The sequence below is a fragment of the Hippichthys cyanospilos genome, chromosome 4, assembly GCF_059441005.1.
Source record: "Hippichthys cyanospilos isolate Australia breed blue-spotted pipefish chromosome 4, RoL_Hcya_1.0, whole genome shotgun sequence".
NCBI classification, from domain to species: domain Eukaryota; kingdom Metazoa; phylum Chordata; class Actinopteri; order Syngnathiformes; family Syngnathidae; genus Hippichthys; species Hippichthys cyanospilos.
Window position 1 is genome coordinate 17,300,120 of NC_142372.1, and position 12,410 is coordinate 17,312,529.

The 12,410-nt window shown below is 38.6% G+C and overlaps 1 protein-coding gene across 4 annotated transcripts in view; it reads right to left on the bottom strand.

The window, feature by feature from the left end:
* Nucleotides 1–5,120, bottom strand: part of LOC148424840 (uncharacterized) — a 131,416-nt gene extending 126,296 nt beyond the window's left edge. For all 4 annotated transcript variants that reach the window (XR_015865437.1, XR_015865438.1, XM_088413534.1 and 1 more), the window contains exons 1-2: nucleotides 5,056–5,120; nucleotides 2,146–2,226 (exon numbers count right to left, since the gene is read on the bottom strand). The gene's annotated coding sequence lies outside the window, so the exon portion shown is untranslated. The remainder of the gene's footprint in view (nucleotides 1–2,145; nucleotides 2,227–5,055) is intronic.
* Nucleotides 5,121–12,410: the final 7,290 nt, after the last annotated feature.

Genomic DNA, 12,410 nt, shown 5'->3' on the forward strand with positions numbered 1-12,410 from the left:
AAAAAAGTATTTTCAAGAAGCATTTCTTGTGAAAGCCATACACTTTGTACAAAGTTTAACTCATAATATGGACAATTAAGTATTGTTAGCATGGATAATACTAGAAGCAACCACCAACATTTCTATAAGCCTTAACATTTATCAGTCCATGAAAGAGAAAGAAAGTTCAACACTATTGCAAGTTAACTGTGGAAATTCCATCTTGTAAAGATGATTGGAAGAGCGGAATGATTAATGAATTCAAGAAAAATCCTATAGTTAGCCAAAAGATTTACAGAAATCTCTGGCCCATGGTAATACCTCTGTTGACCAATCTATGATGATTCAAAGGTTAACACATAAAAAGAGAGTGCTGTACAAATACAATATCGCTATAGATTTGATATTTGAAAATAGCTGCACAGTGTGATACTTGTAAAATATGTGTGGACCAATTAATCCACTGTTGTGATATTTGGAAGGAACACCCAAACCTAATGTGCGGAGTATGGTGGTAGGGCATCACAATTTTGGGGTTGCTTTGCTTCTTCGGGGCTTGGACGGAACACTATTTTTGACCCAAAATGAATCCTTAAATCTTTCAAAGCATTTTACAGGTGAAGGTAAGCTCATCAACCACCGAAGTTCAACAGCAGATGAAATATGCGGAGTACAAAGTTTATCAAGTCAAAGTCCATGTCCAAGTCCAGATGAGATGAAGGGAAAACAGTAAGGTTTAAACAATTTTAACAGAAAAAAAGAGAAATTTCAACAGACTCAAAACACAATGATGAAAGAACAAATTTTATAACCCCACTGTTGACTGACAACTCAGAGTTAAATGCTGAGGCGTCAACCACAGAAGGCCTTCAACGCATAAACAATCCGCCCTACGACTATTCTATACAGAAATCCAGATCATTCCAAATACTTTTCATACTCTTTTCCAACTGATTATATACACAAAGAACAGAGATGCTATAGAGTTTTTAATATGCTAATTACATGGAAAATGGAAAACTGCGCAAAGAAAAAATAAAATACAGCAAATGAGATGAGGAAGAGAAGGGAGACCACAGGCAGCCATCAGCTGCTCACTTGTACTTAGGGAGCACATTTACTTCTCATTGATTCCCCATGCTTTGGTCAATTTCTTGTCACTTTTCATTGCCTGCGCATGTGATCTCAGTTTAGCGGCTAGTAGAAAGGAAAAAAACAAATGGACAATTTAGTCAAGAAAAGAAGTCCTCTTGATCCAAACTACGAGAATATTTAGAAGTTTTTTATGTGTAATAAAACAATCAAATAAAATATCAGAAGTATTACTGTAAAACATGCAAAATATACACTACTAGAGGGAAATACACTGTATCGTAAGACCATAAAGCTCCTATAGGAGATCATGCCAGATGCAGCTCAATAACTCAAACTCAGCAGTCAACAGTAGTTAAACAGCAGATGTTCTGACACAACAGGTTCCATAAATCACTTGGAAGAGGTTAATGCATTTAAATTATTTTCTTTGGTTGTTTCTGTTTTGTATTCAGCTGTTATTTCACATTCATTGTCTATGCACCTTTTTATTTTTGACATTTTTACTTGTTTTTTGGTTTTGTTTTTACTTGGTATTTTTTTCCACTTAACACAATGAAATAAAGAACATATACATTATATTTGGCACATTGATGATTTAATTTCTTATTAAATATGAATTTGATGGTGCAGGGTATGATATTTGGAATCATAAAGTTAGAGGTCTTGTTTACTGAAGCGGCACCTCTCACCATATGGCAACTTTGCCTCTTTCATGATGTTGTTAAAACGACCATGAAACATCCATCCATCCATTCATCATCTTGACCGCTTACCTTCACAAAGGTTACCGTTTCTCCAAGCAAATTTTTTCAGTTTCCCACAGGACCAGTATTAATAACAACGTTTCTGCTCGTCAATGAACTATTTCCTACTGATGTTGATTGTCCGACTGTTTGGTCCTAAACACACATTTTTGCGACTTTGAAATTTTCCATATGAATAATAATCATCCATTAATATTGTAACTAAAAAAATCAAACATTATAGTTCATTTGGCCTCTTCTTAATTTCTCCTTAGCTCCAGAACCAAAACGAAACTAAAAGATGTGGATAAAGTAGACGTGTATTTACCTTTGCACCGGTGGTACGAGGGCTTACTATCGTCATCAGGCCCTTCGCAAGTAATGTTCATCTGCTCGTGTGGGGCTGGTGCTGTGAACCCATAATAAGCATAGAAATGCATAAAAAGTGTATTCTTTGTTGGGGGGGGATAAAAAATGTAACGGATGAAATAAAAGTTGAACTCCCATGATACAGGCCCTAAATGATACTAGGAAAAAAAAACAACAACATAAGTTTCTCCTTATTGTATAAATGAAATACATATGTGTTTCCCTTCAATTGCAAAGATGAATTTCAAAACACGAATTTCATGAACTTCAAAACATAGGTAGCATGAGCTACCTATGTTATCGATAAATGAGGTACGGAAAAATAATAAGTAAAATATGAAGTATATTTGTATAATAATTTCTCTTTTGAAGATGAATGTTTTAAGAAAGGCCAATGGATTAAGTTTTCAAAATGTCATTATTTTTGTCCAACTCTACATGTTCCATTTTCAGGCAAATAAAAAATAGGTAGGCTATATTTCAGGGTGAATGATATGTATAAACACATCCTGTACAGTCTCTATTTCGCATCACTCTCACTGTTGACGCCAATGACATTAGCTACCACTGCTTGTTTGTGGCTCGAAAGACAAGTAAGAACGGGGTGCTGTCACCATAGCAACAGCCGAGATTTAATACATCATCCCTTATTACGGTAGTCAAGAGGGGATGTTTTGGTCAAAAATGAATAAATCACTGGAAGTTGAACAGTGTGAGATGACTGCTCAGCATTTATCACGAGGTTTGTAATTGCAACATTAATTTACTGCGGCAAAAAGAGGGATCGGTCCACAGTGGATGTTCCGTAACCTTGGCCTGATATGTTGAGAGTGTCATGTGTGCATGAGGAAGACAGTGAGGAAGATAAAGAAGCTGAACAAAGATTGGGGTGTGTGCTGCTGGTGAAGGAGGGGAGGGTTGGGGTGAGGGGCGGGGGGTCAATCTTCAGGCTGTGAATGCTGCACTTTAATTGCATATGATTCCCAACTGAAGAAAAATAGACACAAATCTGCCTGACTGTGGAACTATTGTGTGGGTTTAGGAGTTTACAATCAAATGAAAGTTGAGGTAAAAGAAATTAAACTTGGTGTGTTTGCCATTAATTGTAACGCTAGGTTTTTATTTTCAAGAATTTCCGTTTTAGCATTCGACAAATTTAGCAATCAAACTAAATTTGAGACATACTCCCATTTCCTCAGACGTTTTTGTGTTTGCGTGCATGTTCGTCACTCAGGGCTCAAATCTGTTTACAATTAATTGCCGAGGAACTACATTATGACATAAATTTGTACCATTTTTTTCCCCAAGATTTCATGGTTCATAATTCAAAGGCATGGACAGGTCTCAGAGGGGCTTCAGTGAATTCACTCTCCGCTTTCTTGTTCAGGTGAGGAGGTCACTAGGCACATATATGTTGTACGCAGTACCATGCTCACCCAGTAGGAGGGCTTACAAAACAAGACTTTAATAATAGAACTGGACTGTAAATAAGGTACACATTTTATAATTATTCATCTCAATGAACTAAATCTAAATCAATTCCTTACTCTTTACAAAGATGAGTGCCTGATATAAAAGCACAACTCCCAGTGCTCATTTTACCTTTGAAAAGTGTTGGGTCCCCCGGACTTACAATTCTAAAAACACTATGGGTCCCAACAGAAATGTTTGGATTTGCAAAAATCCCACAGTAAAAAGGACAACATTTAAAGTTCAAATATCTCAACCGCAGTCCATTTTGGTAGAAAAGTCCACTTAGCTTCAACATGTCAACGTTTGTTCCGTTTCTTGATTTTCCAAAGCATTTAGTTTTCACTTTTTACTTTCTGGCTCATTGTTACCTAACTGTGTATTACTTGACTTGTCACTGATACTAACAAAATTGCAGAGTTGATGTTGTTTCGGGCCTAAAGATAGCACTGTCTATAAGGAGATTTGTCAGACAAAGTCCCGGGTAAAAACGAGAGAACGTGACCTGCAAGATCAACATGGCGTACTAAGTTGTAAAACATGTTAGTAAGCGGTCAAGTTTAGCTAAATAAAATAGTAAATGGACGATGATGAGTAATTTCATGTCAAAATGCTACTCCTTGATTTCCAAAATCTAGGGGTGGGGGATCTTTGACTGTCTCACGATTCGATTCTGATATTGGGGTCTCCGATTCAAAATAATCTGATTCGATCAAAAATGATGGTTTAATCCGTTTCAATCTATAGATGTGCAAAGAATCATCATACAACTTCAGTCTGCTCGGCAAGACAAGAGTAAAAAAAAATAACACTATCTTTGAAGATAGATATGAATTGTATAGCTGAATATTACAAAAAATAAAAAATTAAGCAAAAAAAATGAAAAAGGTTGAACAAGATACATTGTCATTTGCAGGGAAATTGCAGAACCAAAATATTATGTGAAAACTGTTTCCCAAATGAAAAATATTAATATTTCTCGCTACATTTATGACAAACGAGAGATGAAAATCAACGTTTTCAAGTGAGCAGCTAAATTGTGTGTGCAAAGCATGAAATGTCAGTTTCAGTTTGTTCATGTCTATACTTCTTGGGTAAATAGCCATTTTTCGAGATTATATAAACCGTTTTAATATTAGTATAAATGCACAACAATATTTTTAAAGATGACTATGAAATTAACTACCATTGAGTGATAGTGGATTATTTCAAATCAATCGTTTAACTCCTATGTGTATTCATTAATACTACAATGTGAATTCTATCATTTCACGTCGATGCGTCTATTTCCCCATTAAGCCTTGGTGTGTCCGTCAGTCTTGCATTGGCGTCAGATCACTTTCAAAAACCAAAAACAGCCGACTTCGTTTGTTTGGACGGGGGTAAAAGTTTGTCCTACCTCACACGATATCCAATATAAAGCTCCGTGAATATAGATAGCATCAAAGTAGCAATCGACTGAGGCAACCAAAGAGTATATGTCACATTGAGAGGCTGCCCCGTGGCAGGCTGCATTTGCCTAGTGTGAAACGATTGTTTAGCAACAACCCCCGCCTAAAAAAAAAAAAAAAAAAAAAAAAAAAAACACGTTGCGTCCGGGGACATAAGTTGAATTAAAATTTTGCGTCCCATGGCATAAATCATGCGTCGCGGACGCAGGAACGCAGGCTAAAGAGAGCATTGAACTCCCTACGAGCTCCAATACAGAACGAAATATATGCATGATGATCTCAACGTATCATTACAATAGATGCTTCATGTTAATGTTTTATTTTTCATTCCACCTATTTTTACTGTGGTTAATGTCAAGGTTTTACTGTACAATTTACAGACCGATCTATGAAATTAATTGTCCAGCTTGTGTATGTGTAGTTTTTAGTCTTATAAACCATACTTGTATAATTACTGGGACCGAAACACTGTCTGCATTATTGCCATGTATTCTCTTGTATGCCGGTTCATAATGTCGCCATTGTCATTAGCCCACATTCAGGAAGAATAATGAGCAATTCTCTAATTTGACAAAAGCGTTCAGTAAAACCCCGTTAGGTTTAATTACAGGATAATCTCTGCAAGACAATGGACAATGATGATAAGAGAGTCGCTGCTATTTGTATGTAATCAATGTTTAATATGTAAAAGCTCTTGGAGATAAGGCATTAAGTGGGACTTTTCCTCACTTGAGAAGCCCTTCCTCATTTGAGACTCTTCTGTTTGATTTAGTGAAATTCCAACAAAGGAAAAAATGGGACAGAGTGTTTCTCCCACAGGATTTGCTTGGCATACTTGGAGTGTTCCTCTTAAGGGTTAAATTGTTGATGTTAAATGGCATGCTGGAATCTGCTATCTACCCGCTAATTAGATAGCAATTACAGCAGAGCAACGCAAGCCTGTCTGTTCCAATTAGAAACACTTTTAGCAGTCAGTCGGCCTGACCTTTGCTTTACTTTCTCGACTTTAAATTAATGGCAGAAACGAAGGCTGAAATGTGCTTGGATGGTCAGTCTTGTTGCTAGGCAAACCAAAGACTTACCTAAGAACACTTGAGCTAAATATTCATTCATAAGACAAATCTGTTCATGTCTTTTTTTTCTATCTACTTGTCCATATATCTATTTTTGTTCCAACATATTTTTCTTATACCCTGATTGTGGTTCAGGTGAGTTGGAGTCTATCGCAGTTGACTTTGGATGCCCTCTGGACTCGTCGCTAACCTGGGAATTTATATGGAACAAGGATTGCAAACCTTTTTGAAACCAAGAGCTACTTCTTTGGTACTGACTAATACAAAGGGCTCTCAGTTTATGTGAAGACCCTGATCATGGTATTGCTCTATTGCTGACCAGCGTGCATCTCGGGTGGCTGCGAGTGCAATGACAGTCCGCTGGTGGAACCTCGGGCTGTTCGTTCGCATACGTCGGTGGGCTGAATTCTTTCGCGATTTATATTTAGTTCTTGTATATATTTCCCACAAAAATTCACATCACTTTGTACTGGGCTTCCACTGAGCAATGTGTTGACAACAGAGGTCTTGTAAGCATCGCTAAAATGTGTTTATAGCAGTTAAAATTAGTTTCCACTTTTGACTCTTACACTTGCAGTATCTTGTTGTTGACCAAATTTGGATGCATGTGTAAAACTAAACTGGCTGATGCTGGGAATACGTTTCTGTCACTTTATTACAATGTCCAATTGGAATAAATTGTGCAAGGTACACGTTTGAATCAGCTAAAGACACTTGACACATCCAATACTGCAAGTTGTTTTTAGCAGGCTAAATCTTGAGGCGGTCCTTAACTGGAGTTGAAGCGCCTATCGCTCCATATTGGTTGCACCTGCATAAAACCTCCTCCATTGCACGTAATGGCATTGCAGCCAAAGATTAAGAACTGAAATTCGTCTCTTTGGATCAATCTTGAGCACTTTAGCAGGTCTGTTTGGCATCCGCGTGCTTCTGTCACAGCGTGTTCCTCGTAGCTGGCAATGGTAGGTTAAAAACATGTTACCTTGCAACTGAGCTGGGTGGATTGCTGTTTTTGTCCGAGTTACGAACGAATCAGGAACATCCGCATGTGGATGCTAGACCCTAATTCCAAGACACTCTGTGTCAATATGAGAGGAATAATGCATTAACAATGTTATCCCGTGTGACTTGGAAACTCCCTCTGACGGTGGGATTAACTTTCCACCAAGAGAGGGTGTTAGAACGAATGGTTTCGATACAGTACAGTAGATTTATGGGGCCTGTCAATACCTGTGGGTGGCGTTCATTGGTACCAGCAATACTACGCAAAGGTTTAAAATTGTCTCACAAATTACATAGGCGTAATGTGTTATACCGGGAGGGGAAAAAAAACAACTCTGAAAAAAAAAAAGCTCTTGAAGTGCAAAAATGGGTTTCGGAAACAAGGTTACGTCGCTTTGCATCATCAACCATTCAGCTATTTTTGTAGTTCTATCCAAAAACTACAAAAAAATGGCAGAATGGCTGCACGTCAACAGTTTTGCACATAAAAACATATCTGTACACATGATAAATTTTTATACGCACAAAAAAATGATTCTGTTCATGGTATTACACACACGCACTCTTACATAATTTTGGCACAAATAGTAACTCATAGCTTTGACGCATAAACACTTTTTAGGATGAACTGTCTGCCTGTCTGTGTGTGTGTGTCTGTTTGTCTATCTATCTATCTATCTATCTATCTATCTATCTATCTATCTATCTATCTATCTATCTATCTATCTATCTATCTATCTATCTATCTATCTATCTATCTATCTATCTATCTATCTGTCTGTCTGTCTGTCTGTCTGTCTGTCTGTCTGTCTGTCTGTCTGACAAGCAACGGACCTGAAGGTTAGATGAGAAACGTCACACTGCTATCCTGCATATACAGGATATATATACACTGTCACATACGTCCAGGAACTAGTGTATCAGTCACAGAAAAGATGTGTGTGTGTGTGTGCATGTATGTGTGTGTATTTGTGTGTGTGTATTTGTGTTGTATTGTGCACAAAACCATAAGGGCAGCATTTTCAAACAGCGTCATAGAATTTATGACCCAGTTTAAAAAAAAAAAAGATTGTATTTGAACTCCAAAAAAGCCAGTTCCATTGGATAAAACACCAATTGAATAACTTTCCTCTAAAAAACTTGAGCCTACTGCAGGTTCTCGGAATCACATGACGAGCCACTCTGTTGGGTGGTGGTTTGCCATCCATCTCACTGAGGGAAACTCTCGGAATGACTGAGGAGTGTCTAAGGCATCTACAGTCCACCTGGTCTCTATTATCTCTCCATTTCACAGGCTTGCACCCCCTAACAGGGCAGCCTGGGAATGGGTCTGGCTCTTTCATCTTCCGATCATTATAGCAGCCAGCTCAGGGTCATGGGCCCATGCAGGCTGACAGGCATTCCAGCAGCAATACACTCCAAATGATTTTGGTTAGGTTTTTGCAAAACACAAAAAGCCCCAAAAGCCTGAGAAATAGCCATATACGAACAAGTCTCAAAGCACTTATTGTATTAGGAATCTGTCTCAGAGTTCACATCCTATGTGAAATATGATGCTGCACCTTCAAGCTGTGCCTCTCGCTTCCCTAATAACAACGCCCCAGCCATGGCCCGAATAAAGGCGCAACCACAGAGGCACACAGGAAAACCAAGACTAATTTTATTTCAATTAAAAAAAAATCTCGTATGAAAATAGTGTTTACATGTGTAATGTGACATCACGCTGATTCCCCTCCACCTCTTTCTGCTGTTTTATTAGTCTTAAATCATGTCCACCGAGGGACATTTGAAGACAGATCAAGGAGAAGCCAAATTCTTTCCCTTCAGCTTTAACATCCAAAGGGATTTAACAGACTCTTCTCAGACAATCTGTGAAACACATTTATGGTGAAAGGATACACCACCTGATGGTTCGAGTCTGACATGGTACACCCATTATCATTTTGCATATGGGAGCAGAATGAGGTGTAATAATTGATCTCTCATGTACTTGCACTCACGCTCCCACAACACTGTCAGCACGGCCTTGTTTCAAGGGGGACACACTTACGACCGGCGCGCACTAGAAGCTTTTCCAATGCGTCGTCACATTGAGGTTACAGAAATGACAGGAAAGGCACTTTGAAGTTGAGGAATATTCTCTCCCATTCCTGCTCCAGCATTTAATTTTTAAGGGCTAAGAGTAAGGTAACAGGACGAGAAAAAGGGCCGATAAAGGATAAAGAAGGACAAATGCATTCCCCGCACATATTCTCTTCATTATGAGTGATGGGGGGAGCTGATCATTCAATTACCGACTGCCGTCACAGGCTAATATTTCTGCCTGTCAGGGCCCATTTTGACTCAGTTTTGGTCGGACTTCTTCTGATGGACCTCATTTCCTGTTAAACAGAACCAGAAGGTGCTGCGAATACGGTGACATTTGATCCTGTGTTAAAGAGACGGGAAATGCTGCAGCAGAGCTCTAAGCCTGCTATGACAGGCTGCACACCTTCCCAGCATGGATCCTGAGGGATGTGAGTTTACCTGCCACTCATTCCAACAGCACAACTGGGGACTAACAATGTGTTTCTTTGAAAACTAATGTCTTGCTTGTGTTGCAGTCGAGAAATGTGAGACTGTGCTCAGTCACCAGTGGTATATATTTATTCACCATTCATCCACCATATACTGAACTATTGTTTTAGCTCAAGCTTTAGACTTGACAAATTTCTGTTCTCCGTGGTCATCTTCACCAGGATGCTGGGATGCTTGTGGAGAATACTTCATGGTCCAGAAAGGACCTTTAGGTCACACTCCACAGAAAATCTTAGCGAACTATCAACTTTTGACATGGAAGGAACGCAGTGGCGGTCTGTGCATTTCACACTTGGGCCTTCAGCGATGTCCTTCTTAGTCCCCTCATAATACAATCGTTTATGACACCACGGCTGGAGAAATCAAACACAGAAGCACACCTATGCATCAGATAGATTTGATTTTTCTGCTAAAGGTTTCCTGGCATAAGCCATTAATGGCTTACGCCTTTAATGCAGATCAACCAAGCTACACTGTCTGCATAACGCTGCCTCTCATCCAATCACTGGCCTTCCTGTTGCCATGTTGTGATCTAATTGGCTTTCACAAATATCTATCAATTATATGCGCCCGTTCACTTACATTGCACAGACGCTCGTTGATTCTAAAGGCCTCTCGGGCAGATTTCATACAGCATGGCGACACAAGTTAGCTGAATTCTGATTGGATAAAACTCTAACCTAAACTATGTATAAGCTTTAAAAACATGATGTGAAATGAGGTCGGCTATGTTATGCCAGCATTTCAATTGTTTTTTTTTAACCAATCCTTTGCCAAGGTCAAACAATCTTAAATTAATTTGATTAGAAGGAGCAGATGAACAAAAAAAACATGAACAGAGTGCTTCTCGTTGATTTTATTTCGCTGACCACAGCGAAAGATCGAGTCTGATGGTTCGGAGGCTGGCTGTACTCACTCCAGTCTACCCCAAACCTCTCTCGCGGAGGCAGGGAAGAATAAACTGACCCATGCCGGGATAGATGAATTTGTCACAGAAGATAGCCCTGGATTTTGTTAGATGAATGTGTTCAGTGATAGGTTACAGGAGACAATGTCAACGTTGCATGTTTTGTTACCCAACCACTATTACCATACCACCAAGTATTTTAGATGTCATAGGTTCTGAAGTCTGAATTGGTGCATCAGAGCTCATGTTTTTGTTCATTTGGGTTTGTGGGCTCATACATTTTGTTTACAGATATAATCAAAGACCTAAAACAGAGTGGATGCTAATCTACTTGTTTATTCTCCCTTTTTCTTCCATAAAACAATTGATTAATTGAATTGATAAAAAACTGACTCGCTATATTTAATGCAGTGCAAAATCAATTCTCATCCCAATTCCCACTGAGTGCCCAGTGAAGAGTTCAACACTGCAACGTGACATCTGTCATTGTTTGGAATACCGACACAGTCAGACCATCCAAAATAGCCATGCTTGTCTTTATTGCATTTCAGGTTTTTTAAAAAATAGTATTTCATTTTTATTTATTTTTTTTTCTGTAAGAAAAGACAGCTGAAAGGTGGAAACCATATGCCCCATCGCTTGGATACAATGAATGCCTTACTGAGACATAGAGATAATCATAATTAAATATGGGGACAAGTATTACAGAGGTAGGCTATTCTCCTGACATTGCCCAAGGCCTGAGTTAGACCAAGGCGCTAACCCAATTTCACACTGTGTGACTTGGTCTGGCCTGTTTCAATGCACTATCACAGTGAGAGTGCCATCTGGTCCTGGCCTGTGAAGGAAATGGCCTTGCTTTTCACACAGATCAGATTAGGGTGTTTTTAATTCATTCGGGATGTGCCCTTGTGTGTTAATTGGCTCAACATGGCCAGTGAATCTTGCTTGTTGCTTAAGAAAGGATGGCCTCCTTTGGAGGGTTTAAGTTTCCTTGTAACCCTCTTTTTGAAATTTTTTTTATCAGTTTTCACACACGCACAAAAAAGAAAAAAATCTGTCAAACCAGGTCTGCTATGAGTGGAGGTCTTTCATTTGGCTCCTGAGGTGATCTGCTTTATTAAATTCAATCATGCGTTTAGCAATGATTTTTTTTTTTTTTTTTTTACATTGGTTGACTAGATTATATGGACACAATGGTGGCAAGTCAATGTCGAAAAAGCAGATACAATAAATAAATAATTGGAAAGTACATGATAAAAGATACCAGCAATTAAATATTTAAGTCGATGGATACTAGCCTGCGCTAGGGTCAAGCCAATTAGTCGACTAATTGGTGGTTCTACTTTATTACGCTGCTGTTGATGTTCCTGGCTTGAAAATGAAAAATGACTTACGTTTTTGTTGATCTCGTTTTCATTTACAGATGCTCAATTCGTACAAAAAAATATTTTGGATGAGAGTTGGGGTTAGCCTTGCTAGCTTCAGCAATTATGGATGCTGATAGCCTTTAAGATGGAGCGCATACCGCCGTCTTGAAACCACAAGCAAGATTAGAAATGTCTTTAGGTCCAGAAAATTACTTGGTCATTTGTACTGAAACTGATCAGCTTGTGTTCTGTCTGCTGATTTATTTTTTAAATTCACATCTAAGTATCTACATATTACTGTATTTAACGCTCACTAAATACTTCAATAGGTACACATACACATTTTGCTTTTTGGAAGGTTGAAGAGCTGTATT